The 21301-nt window shown below is 45.1% G+C and overlaps 1 protein-coding gene across 1 annotated transcript in view; it reads right to left on the bottom strand.

Moving 5' to 3' along the window:
* Positions 1-21301, bottom strand: part of TLL2 (tolloid like 2) — a 134656-nt gene that overhangs the window by 109853 nt on the left and 3502 nt on the right. The gene's annotated exons all lie outside the window — the stretch shown is intronic.

The raw sequence follows: 21301 nt of genomic DNA, 5'->3' as shown, positions 1-21301 counted from the left end.
CAACACTTCAGTCACCAAATAAATTTCATCAGGGAAGTGAGAACACACAGAAAGAAAGGAACACAGTCAAGCAAGACCAAATAATACTTTAGTCATTCAACAAAGTCAAGGACCTTTAGCTCTTCCTCAAGGACGATAGATAACATTCCGAGCCATGTCCTCTGAGCTGTTTTGCGGAGTTTGAAACCCCCACCAGGTGGAAGAGATGAACTGGATGCTGCCCACAAGCGCGTGGAGCCCAGACCAGTAGGAACCAGAAGGTGGATGCTGCTAACTCCCAATTACCTCACCACCAACCAATCAGAATTGTCCGCCAGCTGACCACGCCCTGCTCCTTGAACACTGTAAGGCTCCTCACTACCCCCTCCAGGGTGGGACACACAGTCTTGAGGGCATTAGCCCACGGTGGGCCCCTTTGCCTGGCAAAGCAATAAAGCTTCTTTTGAAAAAATTATTTTTTATTGAAGTATAGTTGAATGACAATGTTGTGTTAATTGCTGCTGTACAGCAAAGTGACTCAGTTATATACATTATTTTTCATATTCTTTTCCATTATGGCTTATCACAGGATACTGAATATAGTTCCCTGTGCTATACAGTAGGACCTTGTTGTTTATACATGCTATATATACCAGCTTGCATCTGCTAATCCCAAACTCCCAATCCATCCCTCTCCCACCCTCCTCCCCTTGGCAACCACCAGTCTATTCTCTACGTCCCTGTTTCTGTTTCATAGATAAGTTCATTTTTTTTTCTTTTTGGCTACGCGGTGCAGCTTGTGGGATCTTAGTTCCCTGACCAGGGATCGAACCTGGGCCCCCCAGCAGTGAAAGCACCAAGTCCTAACCACTGGATCATCAGGGAATTTCAAGCTATTTCTGTCTACTTCACCCAAAATACAATCTTCAAGATTTAATCTGGCACCAGTGTACAGAGGCCAAATTTTGGCAACACTATTTAAACTGCTTTCTTAACTAGTAGATATAACAAAACAGAAACAGATATGGAGAACAAACTAGTGGTTACCAGGGGGGAGAGAGAATGGGGGAGGGGCAAGATAGGGGTAGGGAATTCAGAGGTGCAAACTGCTATGTAAAAAATAAATAAGCTCCAAGGACATATTGTACAGCACAGGGAATACAGTCAATATTTTACAATAACTATAGGGTATAATCTTTAAAGATTGTGAATCACTGTATTGTACACCTGAAACGTAATATTGTAAATCAACTACACCTCAATAAAGAAAATAAAATAAAGTAAAATAAAATAAAATAAAATAAAACTGCTTTCTCGACTGCAGTACTTCTCAGAGCCTTTACAATCCTAACAAATATCACAACTCTCTAAGAGAAAGAGAGTGCAGCATTTGCCAACGTGGTTGCCCTGGAATTTTTCATTGATGCTTCCATCCTAAGGATCACCTTTTAGAGACTGCTGCACTGCTCAGCAATCCTCCTAAGACCCTGGTCTTTGGGTCCAACCCACCGTGGGATGCCTGAGTGGTCTTTTCTCACACCCCTCTGGTGACAGGGAACTCATGCCTGTCCAATACATCCTCCTTTATCTTGGAACAGTGCTCTGTTTCTTCCAAATCTGGTGTTTTAATTCTTCTCTCAGGACCAAGGCACAGAAAAGGAACTGATACTTCTTAAGCACCAACCACATGCCAGGCTCTCCATGCTCTTCCAACCCTCACAACAGCGACTCTGTGCAATAAACATCACTGTGCTCCTTTCTCAGATGAGAAAAGTAGGCTCAGAGAGGTGAGGCAACATGCTCTAGGCCACCTCTCAATTCTAACTCCCAAATGCCATGCCTCTTTGCCTTGAAGTAACACCCACTGCTCAGGCAGGGATGGGAGCATGGAGAGGAGGGACTAACTCAGTCTTGGGGATGGAATCAGGAAAGGCCTTGCAGAGGGGTGACACTTGAGTAGGAGGGTGGCGTGAGCAGAAGTTTGGCAAATGGATAACAAGAAAAAGGGGCATGCTAGCCAAAAAGATAGCATGTGCAAAGTCCCTGAGGGGAGAAACAGCGAGGCACTGTCAGGGCAGGAGCAGAAGGAACCTAGTGAGAGGCCCTGGCTGAAGTGGGGACCCAGTCATATGTACTGTCAACAATAATGAGGCAGGAAGTGAGGCTGCAGGAACTGAGAGGCTGGGCAGGGGCCAAAGGAAGGCTCAGACACAGGGAACAGAGCTCCAGGGCTATTAGAGCATCTAAGGTGGAGCTGGGCACAAGGAGTCCCTGCCTTGGGTGCTGCACTTCACAGTTTGCATCCCCTCCACGCACACATTTTCCCTCACCTTAGCCCACCCCACCCCACTCCAGCACCCTGCTCAGGGCCTGGCACGGACCTTCAGTTCTGGGACCTTCCATTTTTGTAAATGAGCCAGTGAGTGAATGAGTGCTCCTTGCTGAAGTCCTAGGGGAAGGCCAGGTAAAGACCATCTGCCACATTTCATGGGGGAAAGCCAAGCTCAGCGAAGTTCACAACCAGCCTGTGGGAACTTACAACTGTGAAAAGGGGGTGGGGCTTGGATGCAGACCTCTTGGATCTAAACTTGGAGCCCAGTTCACTGCCTCACAGAGGACCCAGTTTCTAGAACTGGGATTCAATGGGATTAGAAATCAATTACAGGAAAAAAACTGTAAAAAAAAAAAACAAACACATGGAGGCTAAACAATATGCCACTAAATAACCAAGAGATCACTGAAGAAATCAAAGAGGAAATCAAAAAATACCTAGAGACAAATGACAATGAAAACACAACGACCCAAAACCTATGGGATGCAGCAAAGGCAGTTCTAAGAGGGAAGTTTACAGCAATACAATCCTACCTCAAGAAACAAGAAAAATCCCAAATAAACAATCTAACCTTACACCTAAAGAAACTAGAAAAAGAAGAGCAAACAAAACCCAAAGTTAGTAGACAGAGAGAAATCATAAAGATCAGAGCAGAAATAAATGAAATAGAAACAAAGAAAACAATAGCAAAAATCAATAAAACTAAAAGCTGGTTCTTTGAGAAGATAAATAAAATCCATAAACCTCTAGCAAGACTCATCAAGAAAAAGAGGGAGAGGACTCAAATCAATAAAATTAGAAATGAAACAGGAGAAGTTACAACAGACACCGCAGAAATAAAAAGCACCATAAGAGACTACTACAAGCAACTATATGCCAATAAAATGGACAACCTGGATGAAATGGACAGATTCTTACAAAGGTATAACCTTCCAAGACTGAATCAGGAAGACATAGAAAATATGAACAGACCAATCACAAGGAATGAAATTGAAACTGGGATTAAAAATCTCCCAACAAACAAAAGTCCAGGACCAGATGGATTCACAGGTGAATTTTATCAAACATTTAGAGAAGAGCTAACACCCATCCTTCTCAAACTCTTCCAAAAGACTGCAGAGGAAGGAACACTCCCAAACTCATTTTATGAGGCCACCATCACCCTGATACCAAAACCAGGCAAAGATACCACAAAAAAAGAAAATTACAGACCAATATCACTGATGAATTTAGATGCAAAAATCCTCAACAAAATACTAGCCACCAGAATCCAGCAACACATTAAAAGGATCATACACCATGATCAAGTGGGGTTTATCCCTGGAATGCAAGGATTCCTCAATATATGCAAATCAATCCATGTGATACACCATATTAACAAACTGAAGGATAAAAACCACATGATCATCTCAATAGATGCAGAAAAAGCTTTTGACAAAATTCAACACCCATTTATGATAAAAACTCTCCAGAAGGTGGGCATAGAGGGAACTTACCTCAACCTAATAAAGGCCATATATGTCAAACCCACAGCAAGCATCATTCTCAATGGTGAAAAACTGCAAGCATTCCCTCTAAGATCCGGAACAAGACAAGGATGTCCACCCTCGCCATTACTATTCATCATAATTTTGGGAGTCCTTGCCACAGCAATCAGAGAAGAAAAAGAAATAAAAGGAATCCAAATTGGAAAAGAAGAAGTAAAACTGTCACTGTTCGCAGATGACATGATATTATACATAGAAAATCCTAAAGATGCCACCAGAAAACTACTCGAGCTAATCAATGAATTTGGTAACGTTGCAGGATACAAAATTAACACACAGAAATCTGTTGCATGTCTATACACTAACAATGAAAGATCAGAAAGAGAAATTAAGGAAACAATCCCATTCACCACTGCAACAAAAAGAATAAAATACCTAGGAATAAACCTCACCAAGGAGGTAAAAGACCTGTACTCAGAAAACTATAAGACACTAATGAAAGAAATCAAAGACGATACAAACAGATGGAGGAACATACCATGTTCTTGGATTGGAAGAATCAACATTGTGAAAATGACTATGCTACCCAAAGCAATTTACAGATTCAATGCAATCCCCATCAAATTACCAATGGCATTTTTCACAGAACTAGAACAAGAAATTTTACGATTTGTATGGAAACGCAAAAGACCCTGAATAGCCAAAGCAATCTTGAGAAGGAAAGACAGAGTTGGTGGAATCAGGCTTCCTGACTTCAGGCTATACTACAAGGCTACAGTGATCAAGACAGTTTGGTACTGGCACAAAAACAGAAATATAGATCAATGGACCAGAATAGAAAGCCCAGAGATAAACTATGGTCAACTCATCTATGACAAAGGAGCCAAGGATATACAATGGAGAAGAGGCAGCCTCTTCAATAAGTGGTGCTGGGAAAACTGGACAGCTACATGTAAAATAATGAGATTAGAACACTCCCTAACACCATACACAAAAATAAACTCAAAATGGATTAAAGACCTAAATGTAAGGCCAGACACTATAAAACTGCTAGAGGAAAACATAGGAAGAACACTCTTTGATGTAAATAACAGCAAGATCTTTTTTGATCCACCCCCTAGAGTAATGGAAATAAAAACAAAAATAAATAAGTGGGACCGAATGAAACTTCAAAGCTTCTGCACAGCAAAGGAAACTATAAGCAAGACAAAAAGACAACCCTCAGAATGGGAGAAAATATTTGCAAATGAATCAACAGACAAAGGACTAATCTCCAAAATATATAAACAGTTCATCCAGCTCAATATCAAAAAAACAAACAACCCAATCCAAAAATGGGCAGAAGACCTAAAGAGGCATTTCTCCAAAGAAGACATACGGATGGCCAAGAGGCACATGAAAAGCTGCTCAACATCACTAATTATTAGAGAAATGCAAATCAAAATGACAAGGGGTATCACCTCACACCTGTCAGAATGGGCATCATCAGAAAATCTACAAACAGTAAATACTGGAGAGGGTGTGGAGAAAAGGGAACGCTCTTGCACTGTTGGTGGGAATGTAAATTGATACAGCTACTATGGAGAACAGCATGGAGGTTCCTTGCAAAACTAAAAATAGAGTTGCCATATGACCCAGCAATCCCACTGCTGGGCATATACCCAGAGAACACCATAATTCAAAAAGACACATGCACCCCAATGTTCATTGCAGCACTATTTACAATAGCCAGGACATGAAAGCAACCTAAATGTCCATCAACACATGAATGGATAAAGAAGATGTGGTACATATATACAATGGAATATTACTCAGCTGTAAAAAGCAAGGAAACTGGGACATTTCTAGAGACATGGATGGACTTGGAGACTGTCATACAGAGTGAAGTGAGTCAGAAAGAGAAAAACAAATACCGTATATTAACACATATATGCGGACTATAGAAAAATGGTACAAATCAACTGGTTTGCAAGGCGGAAATAGAGACACAGACGTAGAGAACAAACATATGGACACCAAGTGGGGAAAGCTGGGAGAGTTGGGGGGGAATGAATTGGGAGATTGGGATACTAAATTGTACGCTCTAAATATATGCAGTTTATTGTATGTTGTATGTTAACTGTATCTCAATAAAAGTTCTAAAAAAAAAGAACTGGGATTCAAAGTGGGGGCTGATCTCATGGTCAGTGGTAAGAGCTCTGTTCTCAGATGATCTGCTGGCCTGGCCAAGACTGGACGGTCCAGTGGGGGTGACTGGAGGGGACAGAGAGCAGAAGGGATTGGCCAGAGGGTCCTTCACAACTCTCCCCCCAGTGCCCCCTGAGATCCAGAGAGTCTCGAGGAGGGATTCTGGGGGTGTTAAGTGGCCCCTGGCTTGGGGCCTGCGGAGCTAGGGAGTCTGTGAGCCAGGCAGAAGCTCAGCCAGTCAGAGGGAGACACCTTCAACTCCGCTGTCACCTTCTGTCACCAGCCACACCCTCCCCACGACTGTTTCCTGGCACCCAGAGAGTGGAAGACCCAGAGAGGGCTACCATGGCTGAAGGACACTGCTCCCCCTGGCCCCAGGCCCTGCCCCACCACCAGGCTCACTCCAAAACCAACAGAGTCCTGGATCTATCCCGCAGGAGTGGCCTCCAGCAGGTACTCACCTGACCTCATCTCACCTCACCTCCACCAACCAGGCCAGTCCTTGATGTTCATTTCTACACGTACGGCCTGGAGCAAGTTTATTTTTCAATCAGTTTCCCACTTATGGGCCTAATTACAAATGTTCCGTGGTAGAGCTGTGTCTCAGAACATGAAAGACCCTAGTTAAAGCAGTATGGAACCACAGACATGGTCTACACTGGGAAGAGGGTGCTTCAGTGCTGCGTGTGACATTGAGCAGGCCACCTTTCCCTTTGGTGGCACTTTTTCACCCATAAGAGACAGCTGAACCAGCTCGAGGCAGGGCCACAGACCACTTGGTTAGAAGTGTTTAAGGAGAGTGTTGATACACAGATCTCCAAGCCCCATCACATCTATGGAATCAGACTCTCCAGGGACAGGGCCCGGGAATATGCATGTTAAGTTCATACACTGCCCACCCCCACAGGTGACTCACGGTCACTGAAGTTGGGAGACCAGTGGAGGTGATGTCTCGAGGTCCCTGTAGCTCTAATGTTCATTTCACTACAATTTCTATCAGAGAAGCATAGGGCATCCACCCGGGGCCTGCTGTTTGTCCATCCCAATAGCAAGCTGCTCAAGAAGGACCTCGCTAATGTTCTACAAGACAGTCACCTAGAGAGAAGCTGAGATTACCGGAGGAACTAAATCTGGAGGCTTCGAACCATTGGAATTCCTCTCAGGAAACAAGCTGAGGTGGGATGAAGGGGCCAGAGGCGGGGAGAGTTACAGGGAAATCCTACCCAGAGACACATTTACTTCACTTCAAGTTTCCAGCAGAGGGATTTAACAGGTTTAAGGCAGTTTTCTGTGAATCTTTGTCAAGGGAGTGTATGTACAAACAAACAGGGAGGGTTTTTTTTTAGTGAAAAGTTAATCAGCTTAAAGTGTGCAACTAAATAAGCAAAGCTTACATTAAAGTGACCCACAGAGAAAGGACCCCATGGAAAGAAAGTTCTAGGAAATACAATATGGCCTCTATGTTCTTTTGTAGTTCCACGCTATAAATATTCATGGGGTGGTGTTAATGGCGTCCACAGCTCTATGCAACCACAATAGTTTTTTTGTTTATTCTCAGGACCATGAACTTTGAAACCATGAACCTAAATTTCAGAACTCTGCATTCAGGCGTGTTTGCAGAGCAGGAGGGGAGAGGTTCAGGCTTGCAGAGGACAGAGGAGAGGAAACAGGGTGAGATGTGAATCATGCCTCCTGGATCTTTTGGTTGAGATTAAAGAGGAGAATCTGTTTAGTATGGGAGGCCTCCGTCTCCAGGGTCTCCAGCTGCTCCAGCCTGGGGAAATGGCCTTCACAGGCATGGAGGGCTTAGTTACTCAAGCATGTGGCAGAGAGGGGTAGGGAGCTGCAAATAGTTTAATTGGATCAAACAGATTTATTGCAAGTTGTACACTGAAGACTTAAAAAGAAAAACCCAAACTAGTTTGAATCATGGCATTTCTAAGATGGGGAGAAATGCCTAAGCAATGTCCTTGTTTTCCAAGTGAGGAAACTAAGATCGAGGAAAGTTGACTTGCTCAAAGTATCACATCTAGAAGCCACATCTGCTGACCCTAAACCAGTGATGGCAAATATGAGACAAACACATGCCTCTCTTAGCCCCTCTGTCCCAGGGCAAATATCCTTAACTGACCACAGCCTTCCTGTCCACCAGACCTGGACACAGCCTCCAAATCCATCTTGACACAGTCTACAGGGCCAGTACAAATGGATAGAAACAGCAGATGAATTGGGACCTATTTGCCATCTACACCCTAAACCATGCTGGCAACATCCAAAACCCACTGGCCATTTTTTCCAGCTAAGAGTTTTCTATTCAAAGCCACTAAAAGTCTGAACTCAGGGGTCTAAGCGTGACAACCGGAAAAGTAGCAGGACCTGAGAGTCCATAGGACTTTCCGTGTTAAAAGTCAATCCTGAAAAGATGCTCAGCATGGCTAATTTTAGAGCAATGCACATCAAAATCACAATGAGGTATCACCTCACACTGGTCAGAATGGCCATCATCAAAAAGTCTACAAATAACCAATTTTTGAGAAGATGTGGAGAAAAGGGAACGCTCGTATACTGTTGGTGGGAACGTAAATTGGTGCAGGCACTGTGGAAAATAGTATGGAGGTTCCTTAAAAAAAACAAAAATAGAACTGCCATAGGATCCAGCAATTCTACTTCTGGGTAGAAATGAAAACAGTAATTCAAAAAGATACACGCACCACAATGTTTGTAGCAGCACTATTTACAATAGTCAAGATATGGAAGCAACCCAAGTGCCTATCAAGAGATAGCTGGATTAAGAACATATTCCATTTTATTTATATATATACACACACACACACACACACATATATATAATTACTCAGCCATAAAAAAAAGAATGAAATACTGCCTTTTGCAGCAATGTGGATAGACCTAGAGAATATTACGCTTAGTGAAATAAGTCAGAGAAAGACAAATACTATGATAATCACATATGTGGAATCTAAAAAATAGCACAAACGAATGTGTGTATAAAACAGAAACAGACTCACAGATACACAAAACAAACCTGTGGTTACCAAAGGGGAGAGGGAAGGGGGGAGGACGAATTAGGGGCATGGGATTAACAAATATAAACTTCTATATATAAAATAGGTAGGCAACCAGGATATACTGTATAGCACGGGGAACTATACCGATAGCTCCTGTAATAACCTATAAGGAATATAATCTGCAAAAAAACTTGAATCACTGTGCTGTACACCTGAAACTAACACAATATTGTAAATCAACTAAACTTCAATTAAAAAAAAATTTTTTAAGGTCAGTCAGGACCTAGGAGAGCACCACACAGAGATGGGTACCATAGAGCAACTCGGCTCTGAAAGCTGAGCCCATCTCAAGAGAACACCCAGTCCTGCCTTCTGCATTGGCTGGCATCATTGTACTTTTACAGAGGAGCCAAGAGGCCACCTTGCTCAAGGCAGATATCACGTCCTGTCTCACCTTTTTATCTATACTACAGTAAGTTTGCACCAATGCATTGCACAGCCATGCTACAGCTTGGCTTTCCAAGCAGGATTCACTTGGCTTAAGAAATACCTGCTCAGCTAATTTCCCAGAAAAAAATAAAAAAGATTCTCCACCAGACTGGCATGAGCAAGTAGGCCATATTTGCAAGGCTAGTTAAGTTTTATAGCTCCAAATATATTTCATGTCACGTGCCCACTCCACTCAATTGGCGATGTTTTCTTTCAGTGCTGTGAGGTGACTTCTTGGACTCACAGAAAAAGGAGCAGTGAGCAATTAGCCATGTCTGCCACTGGCCTGGGGGAGAAGTGGCATTGAAGGTGCCACACATGGGCCATTTGCAAATGTTTGTTGTAAAGATATTAAAAATAGATCCATCCGTGGAAAAGAATATCTGCAGCAAGGCATGAGCTAGGATTCAAGTTATTCTTTTATACTTACTTTCCACCCTCTCTGCCCTGCTGTGTGTCCAGGAAGGCAGATCCTGTGGACTGATTCCTCCACATCTCCCTGCTCTCTGGCTTCTGGTTGCATTCAACCAGGAGGAGACCCTGGCAGATCAGAGGGAAAAGAGGAAAGAACTGCAGGCATTTCTTCCCTGCTGCCTTCCTGCTTTGGTGCTATATCCAAACTACTATATATAAAATAGATAGGCAGCAAGGCTATGCTGTATAGCCTAGGGAATTATACCCATTGCCTTATAATTATCTATACTGGACTATAACCTGCAAAAAACAACCCTGAATCATTATGCTGTACACCAGAAACTAACACAATATGGGAAATCAACTATACTTCAAGTGACTCCGCCACCTCCCCTCCTGCGCAGCTCCAGCTCCTGTAACACGGCTCCCTTCCCTTTTCTTCAGCCACAGGGGACACTTGCTAGTCTCTGGGTGCCTCACACTCTTCTCTGTTCCCTAACCCTGCCTCTGCAAGTAGTCTCTTCTTGCAGGTCTCTTCATTTGAAACACCTGGTTCCTGCTGGCACCCTGGCTTATACTGCTGTTCTAAGAAGATCCTCCCATTATTTGTGTAGCTAAATGGGAAGATGGCATTCTGACTGGTAAAGTGAATGGCTACTTTGGCCTAAGATTACACTTTTCACTGCTTCATTCCGGCAACATGAGACTTACTGCTGTCTCACACCTGCTGTGTTCCCATAGCCTAAGCTCACATGGCCTCCACTCAGTAATGGAGAAAAGGGTGCAGTTTAGGTCCTAAAAGCCAGAAGCTTCCCAGGCTCTAATTCTGCATCTTATGTGCCTGATTCCAAGGCCCGGCATATCTCATAAGCCCTAATGTCTCCACTGTGGAATGATCTCTTGTCGAGCATTAAGTTACCAGTGCAATTAAGCAGGACTCATTCTGAAGACAAAGGCCCACTGGAGACCCTAAGCAGTGCAGAGAGTGGAAAGATATACTAGGTGGAAAGTAAAGGATACCTGGGGCCCACCCCCAGACACGCCAGGAGCTATCCACATGAACTTGGACATATTACTGCCCTTCCGGGCCCTCAGGGTTCTCACAGGAAACACGAAAAGCAGAATAAATAATACCAAGGATAACTTCCAGCTCTAACATTCTAAAAGATTTTACAAAAACAAAAACAAAAAAAAAAAAGAAAAAGAATGAAAAAATAAAGATTTTACTCTAAAATCTTACCTTGTGTATCTAAGTAAGACCATTAATGTCAGTAATGGTCATGAGCCTATCATCATTTTGGCCAAATTTTCTTTATAAAGTTCCAGCAAGTGAAGCCTATTGTGGCAGAGGTTGCTTATTGTCCACCAATACCTTTTCTCCCACCTTCCCTAATAACAGAAACTCTGAAGTTCAGTTCCAGACCTTCCAGAAGAGATATTTCCCAGAATCCCATACAGCTATCTATGGTCATGTGACTAACTTCCAGCCAATGAGATGAAAGCAGATGGCTGACTGCCTCTCCTGGGAACCTTCTCTCACATTCTGTGTTCTTTTTCTTTTCCATGCCTTCTGTGTCCAGACCGTGCTTGTGATGGTTTGAGCTCTGGCTACCATCGTGGACCACGAGGGCAAGGGCATCAGCCCAGGGAGAGTGGAGGGGCAGGCTGGAAGGAGACTGGACCCTGGAGGACTTCTTGGAGTGGAACCGCCATACCGGCCATAGATAGCAGACCTCCAGAATTTAACATGAGAAACTTCTAGCTTGTTTAGGCCAGTGTTTCAGCTATCAATATACTGCCTATCAGCTCAAAATCCACCCTTTTTTGTCACGCTTTGTGACACGAGCTGGACCCCGGAAGTGTTTCTCCTTCATCAGCTGGCACATTCGATTTTGTCACTAGAGGGCACTAGAGGGACTGCAGGAGGAAGGGAATTCTCTTCCTGGTTCTGGTGGTCTCATCTTTCTTGCTCCTGTCAGTGGCCACCAGCAGTACTCAGGAGACCCACTGGCACCCAACCTTCAGAGTTTTGCCCAAACTCCAATGGGCAATTCCACTTGTCAGCCTTTTCCTGCAGCATCTAAACAAACTTCAGGTGTCAGTGGGCCACAGCCACATCCTTTCCTATGAAGTTACAGCCTGGGAGGGGTGTGTAGGGGATGACCTCTCCCAAATGTATTCCTTCCCTAATAGCTGCTCCCTATATCTACGATTCCTGTTTTCTTTAAGGTTCTCTCTACCTCCTTTAGTAGCCAATCCCCTTTTGCTAGTTAATAATCCTTTATATTAAATTTTTGAATTACTTCTGAAATTACTGATGTGGTTTCAGTCTCCCAACTGGACCCTGATGGCCACAGCCAATAAACATGGGTTCATTACTAGCAATTTAACCTAATCTTAACTGATAGAGCCATGCAATCATCTCCATGGAACAAGTGAGTGATATGGTACAGGATAAGCTTTTCACTTTTTAAAAATCTTCTCTCCAAAAATTGTGACAAACATGACAGGTAAAAGGTTGAAGTCCTAATCTTTAACAGCTCCTACAAAATGTTTTAAAAATGACCATCTAATTAGAAAAATGAGCATAAATGGAAAGAAAAAAGTCCATAAATAAGAAAAAGAGGCCCATAAATAGGAAATGCACGCAGCAAAAATAAATACAAATCGTCAAAATATATATACATATATATATTTTTAAGATTTTTTTTGATGTTGACCATTTTTAAAGTCTTTGTTGAATTTGTTATAATATTGCTTCCATTTTTTTTCAGTCAATATATATTTATTGAGCTTTTGATATGTGTAAAGCACTGTTCTATTATTATTATTGACATATAATGAGATATAACGCTGTGTAGGTTTTAGGTATACAACTTCCGTTTTATTGTTGGTACTTTGGCCTCGAAGCATGTAGGATCTTAGCTCTCCAACCAGGAATCAAACCCACACCCCCTGCATGGGAAGGCAAAGTCTTAACCACTGAACAGCCAAGGAAGTCCCCAAAGTATATTTTTTAAGATTCAAAATTATTTGAAAAATAAGTACAACTACGATAAAAATGCAAACTGAAGAAACTGAAAAGCATTTTTCTCTTATCAAACCAACAAAGATTTTAAAAACGAGAATACAAAAATGTTGATAAGCGTACAAAGGAGTAAAAAAAAATTTGAAGGGAAATTTGAAAGAAAAGAATCAAAAAAAAAAAAAAAAGAATCAGAAGCCCTATAAAGCATATATACTTTTGACCCAGCAATTCTATGGGTAGAAATTTTTCTAAAAAAGTAATTTAAAACATACACAAAAATCTAGCAATAAGGATGACTCCAGCAGGATTGTTTATAATAGCAAAAGAAAAGATTGTGAAAAAATTCTTTATGTCCAACAATAGAGGATTGATTCAATTAAATTATGGTGCATCTATACCAAACAACTTAAACTGATGCTATACGAGTACATGTATTACATAAGCTTCTTTATCATGGAAGGAGGTTCATGGTACTAAGTGAAAGTGAAATACAAGCAGGTTCAAAATAATATGTGTAGCATTTTAAAAAAATTACAACCATGTATGGAAAAATTTTGGAAGAATATACAACAAAGTGTTAAAAATTACTTACTCCTAGGCCATGGAATTGCTGGGAATTTTTATGCTTGTTTGCTCTCTATACTTTGTAAGTGTTCTCCAGTGGATGTGTATTAGCTGTATAATTAAGAAAACTGTTTTATGTAAAAAAAAATTAATCTCTCTTTCCTGCCCATCTCAAGGGCACCCCAATGCTTGCTGAGCATCTCTGGATGAATCATTTATGTTTCACTAGACTTTCAGGCAGAGCTCAGCTTGGGACCTCTCCCACACACAAAGCCAGGATCTCACCCCCATTTTTCCTTCCTTTCCTTTTCTGAGGCCCAAGTCTGGACTTCATGCTCCCAGAACCCCTGGTGGTCCTCCTATTTTCTGCTTCAGAACAGTCATCTGCTCGAAAACCATCAATAGCTCCCCCTTTCTTAAGGGGCATGTTTTATTTATTTATTTATTTATTTATTTATTTATTTATGTATTTATTTATTAAAAAATAAATTCATTTATTTATTTATTTTATTGGCTGTGTTGGGTCTTCCTTGCTGCACATGGGCTTTCTCTAGTTGCAGCAAGTGGTGGCTACTCTTTGCTGTTGTGCGCGGGCTCCTCATTGTGGTGGCCTCTCTTGCTGCGGAGCATGGGCTCTAAGCACATGGGCTTCAGTAGCTGCGGCATATGGGCTCAATAGTTGTGGCTCATGGGCTCCAAAGCGCAAGCTCAATAGTTGTGGTGCACGGGTTTAGTTGCTCCGTGGCATGTTGTATCTTCTTGGGGCTGGGATCAAACCCGTGTACCCTGCATTGGCAGGCAGATTCTTAACCACTGCGCCACCTAGGAAGTCCCAGGGGGCATGTTTTAAACGTCTCCCCTTGAAATTCGCTGTTCCAAGCTTCTTTCAATCTTGTCACTGCTCTTCTGCAAAGTAAACCAGGTACTCCCACAGCTCCAGACACACCCAGAGCATTCCTGCTGCCCTGCCTTGACCCATGACGTTTATTCTACCTGAAACACCTTCCCCTGCATTCCAGTTTCTTCACATCCCATCCATCCTTCCAGGCCAAACTCAGGGTTCCCCACCCTCCTTACCAGGACGCCTTCCTTGATTGTCTTACAGTGATTGACACCTTTTCCAAATCCCTATGGTATGTCATTTGCTCAGTTTTTCATTTGACAAATATTGGTTGAGCATCCACCATGTGCCAGGCACTGTGCTGGTGACTGGGAAACCAAACGAGGCTAATTTCTACCCCTTGAAGCTAATTGTCTGACATGGAGACAGACATTGAGCAAATAAGTAGTTACTACAATACCCAGTTACAGACTGTAAAATGTGCCGGGAAACAAAGGTGATGAGAGATTTAAGACAAGGGACCTGATTGAGATCAGGCCTGAGAAGGCCTTGGGGGAAAATGATATGTAAACTGAGGGTCCTAAGTGGGTCTAATTTTGCAAATGTTATCAAATGTGCATTTCAAAAAGATCATTCCTCTTGCAATATGGAAAACAGATCGCAGGAGGCAAGGCGGCAGCAGGGAGATGGGTTCAGGTACCATCGCAGTAGCCCACGTGGGAGCCGGTGGGGTTTAGACCAAACAGTGGCAGTAAAAGATGGAGAGAAGTGGATGGGCTTAAATTTGGAAACAGAATTGGCAGGACTTGGGTTGGACTGCATGAGAAGGGGAGGGAGAGGCCTGTATCCAGGATGGTGCTGGGTTTCTGGTTGAAGAACCTGGCATCACAACCACGTGCCACCTGCCACCACAGGGCCCAGACCTCAGCAAACCATGGCAGACTCTGAGCCCAGGGGGAGAAGATAGCAAACCGTTGCCGGCTCAGCGGGAAGGAGAACTGACCTAGGGCTGTGAAAAAGAGTTAGGGCGGAAGGTAGCCTGCTCCTGTGGGAAATTGGCTCATGTAGGACTCACATCAACTCAAGGCCAGTAACCCAGGTGGGAGGAAGGGGAGGAGGCTCGCTGCAAATTGCAGGATGAGCCTGGAGATAAGTGGCCCAGCTGGCGGAGCGGGTGAGGACTCGGGGCTGAATGTCAACACTCAAGTGCTGGTGCAGGCGAGCCTGAGAATATTTATTGGTAATTGACAGAAGTGGTTAGAGGGTGGCGTGATCACAGATAGGTCTGGAACCAATCAGCAGGAAAGCTTGGTTCCTGTTGCTATGTTTGCATCCAGGCAGAACTGTATTACGAGCGGGCTAAGAGGATACCATGAGAAGCCTGCTTCCACGCATTTGGTTTATCTGTCACCCGCTCCCTTCTTCACGGATGAGAGCGAGCGAGCTGTGGAGCAATAAATTATCCCTTGCTGCCCGCTCTGGATCCCAAGAGAACTCTCTGCAGAGGGGGAGATAAGCCTACACGGGCCCCTGAGAAATTGTCACTTAAAGGGGAATTCTTAAATGGGGAACAATAACAGCAAGGAGAATAGCTGAAAACTAATGACTGCTTGCTGAGCACTTCTTGATCACTGCCTCGTTCAATCCACGAACAAACCTAGCTGGTGGTTTTTCACATCATTCCCATTTTCCAAATGAGGAAACTGAGGCTCAGAGAGGTTAAGAAACTTAGTTAAAACCACAAAGGCAGTGAGGACAGAGGCAGGCTTCAAGCCACGGGCTGCCTGATGCCAAAAGTCGTCTCTTAAACACGATGTTTCACTGCTCTGCTCTGTCACCCAGGCTGCCACTCACCGAGGGCCTCCTTAGGAAACATGGACTATCGAGGTCCTCTCCCTCTGGGGTGGGGAGAGTGGCTGGACCCATCGTCCTCAACTGACCTGACATGCAGGCACTGCCCTGGGATTTGTGGGAAAGGGATGGGGGAACAGAGAGGGTGAACGATGTATTTCAACACCTCGTATTATTCATTTATTCTTCCCCATGCTTTGGAACTAAGAGTACTTTCAAGGCCAGAATTGTCTCATCCTTGTTGGGTTCCTAGCCAAGGACAGAGAAAAAGGTAGGGAGAAGGTGGTGGGCTATGGTGCTTTGGGGAACAAGTGTACAAATACGACCTTCAGACTGAGCAGCAGGGACATGCTTGTTGACTGGTGGGTGGCAGAGCCAGGAGAAGGGAAGCCATTCCAGGGTTAGCTGGAGAGTCGATGTGCTTCAAGAGGAGATCGGGGTTCATGGTGTTTGTCCCACTGCTTACACGTTCAGCATCCTGTGCAGGTCCTAGCCCAGGCTCTCCCCTGTGCAAGCACCCAGACCTCGTCCTGCAATGCCCACAAGATCATAAGATCTCAGAACATCTCCCATGAGGGCCTGGATCATCTCCTAGCTATCTGAGAGACCAATGGAGAGAACAGAAGGAAAAGAGCTTTATAAACAATGCTAAGGCAATGCTGTAACCACTGTGAGGGGTTAATGTCATTGTTCTTCCTCTTGAAAAACATGGTGAGAGATGAGAAGGCAAAGGTTTGGGGACCAAGGAAGTTACAGCCTCTGTTCAGATTGCTTGACTATCTGTGGCAGAAGGATGTGCACTCTCATCAAATGTGATGTGGGCCCAAATCCTGTTTGCACCTCAGCTCTTTGGGCCCTGGAGGAATGCTTTTGGAAAGAGGAGAGGCTGGGAGGAACCATTGGCTGAATGGAGGTCCGGACTTAACACCATTCACACAGCTCCAGTCAGGGGCTGGCTTCTCGGGTGGGGTCTGGACATCTATCTGGTTGGCTTGCAGTGCATGGAATGCCCCCCAGACTAATATCAAGGAAGCCAGTGAGAGCCATGGCAGATTTGTTTTTAGAGCAAGGTCTCTGGATATAGAGGAACTACTGCCATCAGCATCACTAGGAAATATAAAATTCTGAAATAATCATCTGCTCCAATTGTTCAGATACTTGGCTTCCTGCTCTGGGAAACCTTTTTGGATTTCTGTGGGATGATAATAATAAAAACAATAATATTTACTGAATGTTTACCAAGTTCCAGGCACTAAGTGCTTTGTCTATATTAACTCATCTAATCCTTACCATCACCCTCTGTGGTAGATATTAGTATCCACGTTTTATGGGTGAGAAAAGTGAGATCCAGATGGCTTAAGCGGCTGGCCCAGGGTCCCATGGCCATTCAGCAGGAGAGCTTGGATCTGAACCCGGGCAACTTGCCTCTAGAGTCGGCTCACTCCTCAGCGCTCTCATAGGAATAGGAGGTGATGCTGTTCATGTAACTCAATTTAATGCACATGACAGGTTCTTCGCAGGCCACAAAATGATAGCAATATTTCACATTTATTGAGTGCTTCTATTTGCTCAGCACAGCATCAAGTGCCTTTCGTTCACCAACAGCCTGTGAACTAGGATTTGCTATTAATCACACTACGTAGATGAGGAAACAGGCTTTAAGGGCTGCGGGACTTGCTCGATGTCTCACGGCTAGTAAGTGACAGAGATGAGAAGGGAAATCCAAGTCAGTCTGACTCCAAAGTTTGGGTACCAAACCAACAGGCTAGCGAGGAGCCAGGCGCTCAAACAACCACGGCCTGGGCTGGGAAGAGCCCTGAGCATGGCGAGAGAAGCAAAGGTCGGGGAAGGTCCAGAGCTGGCGGGAGGCGCTGCTATCATTCAGCTCTTGAACATCCTCGCCCAAAAGGGGCTGATGTGTTCCCCTTCTGACCTCCCATCTGGGAGCCCCCCATCCCCCACCCCCCAGCAGGAGTCATGGCCCTGGCTGGGACCTTTGGGCGCTGTTGGGCACTTGATGGCCACACTCTCTCTGCCTGCTCGGTTAGCTGAATTCTCAGCGTCGGTAGCCGTGTCTCTAAGCTGACAATTCCTCAGGAGCCAGGACAGTGCGTTTCCTCCCCTAGCTCTGCCCTGACCCATCCTCATCTTCACTGACTTTTTCCTTTTTAATCTTTATTGGGCTATAACTCACATACAAAAAAAATTCACCCTTCACTTACTTTTGAGACCCTGTTTACCAATAACTATCAGGTCTGAATTTAAGAATCCCTAACTACACTACTTGAAATCACTTGTTCATTTATCACAAAAATTCAAATTCCTCTAAAGCAGTTCAACAAGAGTTCAGGAAGTACTTGTGAGCACTTGTTCTGTGCTCTAGTAATACATATCCATCAATGAACTCTTGCCTTGTCCAGAAACCTTGCTGAGCACAGGACAAACATTGTATCATTTAATCCCTGCAGCAACCCTCAGAAAGGAATATTAGTACTTTTTTCTCAAGGGAGGAAACTGAGGCTCAGAGAGGTTAAGTAACTGTCTTAAGGTCACACAGCCTTGCAGGGGCAGCATATTTTGGACCCAGGTCTGTCAAGTGTCAAAGTCCATGCTCTTAATCACCTCATGCTCTGCCCCAGGGCACTTCAGGGGTGAAAAATTGGAGACAGAGGTGGACTAGATGCAGCTTCTGCTTGGAGAAGTAGGAAAGATAAATATTTCATTTCCATACAGCCCTGAAATATTTTGACTCCATCAAATCAGCGCCTGCCCAAATCAGCAAGGACACCATGATAAAAATAGGGTTAAAATAAAAATAAGGTTGTAAAACTACCAGCCACCCTCATCTAGGTGTGACCCCTGGGGAGAGACAAGGTGCCAAGGAGAAGGCATCTCCTGCTCTGGAGACAGGCTGTGCTAGGAGGTAGCTTTCCAGGAGGCATCATGGGAGCCTCACATCTGTGCTTCAGAATCCAGGGCACCTGCCCCTGCCATGAAGGCTGGAAACTCTGGGGGGGCACCGCCCGGGACTCCACGTCCCCCATCTCTGCCCAGAGCAGTCTCAGGAGGGCTGCTGCCACCGGGCCGGCTCTGCCTCCCTTTCCAGACTGATGGTGAGCTTGGAGGTTCCTTCAGCCACGGACCCAACCCACAGAGGGCCAAAATCATCATTCCCTCGTTCAGCAGGTATTGACGCGTACCTACGACGTGCGAACGGCAGTGACCAAAGCAGACAACAATCCCTCCTCTCACACAGTTTGACGCTCCAGCCTCGTATCAGTAACGTGAGGGCTGCTGGCAGGAGCTGCTCCAAGGAGTGCCGTCCTAGAGGGCTCCGGTGCCCCCCCAAACAAGGAGCTGATTGATAAGGTCACTGTCTCGGGAAGAGCATGACAAAACGGAGCGGGGCCCCACATTCCGGGCAGAAGTCGGGTCTAAAAGTGTGAGGAAGGACTGCAACCTCGCTTGTGAGGAAAGAGCCTCATTCCAGCTCCTGCGCCGTTGGCTGTCAGGGACTCCTGACTACATTTGTTGAGGAAGGAATATATATGTTTATCATATGTGAAGGCCCTGGCATCTATCAAGCCACCCGCTGGAAAGTAAAGCCGGCTGTCAACCATTTCCCTTGGGTTTAATAAACCCAAAAGGCTCCACAGCACTTGTCCGTTTACAAGGTATTTGCATACCGTGTAAGCCTCAGGCAGACAATGTTGCTGGCCCGAGTCTCGCATCCTCAGCTCATGGAACTCCGGGCAGTTCCACGCATCCGCTGCATGGCTCCCCACTTTTCAGCCTGACAGCTTTTTCTGAATCTGTATAGCCCACGACGCCTGCACACGCAGGTGCAGGGAAGTTCAGGCCTCAAGGAGTGCTCCCAAACCGGCTGCAACAAGCTCCCCCATTCCACACACTCTTTCAACAGTGTGACTTTGACACGCCTCCCATGGCGAGGTGGGCTACGTTCCCTCCCCTTGAATCTGGGAGAGCTTGTGACCATCCGTAGCTTCTGAGGCAAGGTCATGAAAGGTAATACAGCTGCCAGCGGGTTCCCCTGGGATGTGTACGCTTAGAACCCAGCTGCCATGCTGTGAGGAAGCCTAGCCAGCCCACACGGAGAGACTCCACAGAGAGGCCACCGGTAGGTTCTGGCCCACAGTCCAACTGAGGCCTCGGGCAACAGCAGCCTCGGCTGCCAGATGTGAGGGCACAAGCAAGCCTGCAGGAGATTCCAGCCCCCAGCTGTCAAGTCCCCCCCAGCCTGCGTGTCCCCCCAGCACAGGCGCAGACACTGCGCCCTTTCCAAAGCCCTGGTCTACACACTCACCTACGCAGCAAAATGGCAATTGTTCTACACCACAGAGTTTGGGTGGTTTTTTACACAGGAATAGAAACCGGCACAAACCATGAAGGACAGCAGGCTTTGGACAAATGCTCCGGCCTCCTGTTCCCTGGGGAGATAATTCTGGGAAGCCTTATGGGAGGGCCGGGTGGGCACATGGCCCCATCAACTAAAGCAGCTACCTCGATTCCACGCCCATCATTGGATTTCCTCTTTCCCTGTCATACTCGCCCTGCTCCCTCGCCCTGCTCCTTGGGGTCACCTCCTAAGCCATCTACCTACAGATCTACATAGTCCTGGGTAAGACTCTGCTCTCCCAGGAATACAGCTGCAACTAGCCTTATGTCTGCCCTACGAGGCAAGCAGTTTTGTTCCTTCCCCTACTTTGCAGACAAGGAAACTGAGGCATGGAGAGGTGAAGGACTTGCTCAAGGTTGTACAAAGAGAAAGAGGCAGGGTCAGGATATGGATCCAGGCCTCTGGCCCTGAATGCAGCTGAAGAATTATGCGTGAGGTCAAGCAGGCAGGAGAAGCCCTCAGAAGCTTTGCAAAAGTTGTTCTCAGGGGCATGGTGGTTGGAAGGATGTCTTGTAATTTACTGTCATGTTGAACTCCTGACCTCACTTACAGTATCAGATGAAAAACAAACAGCAGAGCCGTGGACCACCAGACAGAGACCACACCCACGAAGCCCCACACATCTTATCAGCCCCAGGCCAGGAGGGCTTTCCAAGCCTATCATACTCCACAATCACCTGATTTTA

Source organism: Hippopotamus amphibius, chromosome 5 (assembly GCF_030028045.1).
Source record: "Hippopotamus amphibius kiboko isolate mHipAmp2 chromosome 5, mHipAmp2.hap2, whole genome shotgun sequence".
NCBI classification, from domain to species: domain Eukaryota; kingdom Metazoa; phylum Chordata; class Mammalia; order Artiodactyla; family Hippopotamidae; genus Hippopotamus; species Hippopotamus amphibius.
The sequence above is the reverse complement of the archived record's forward strand: the minus strand, read 5'-3'. Positions and strand labels throughout refer to the sequence as shown.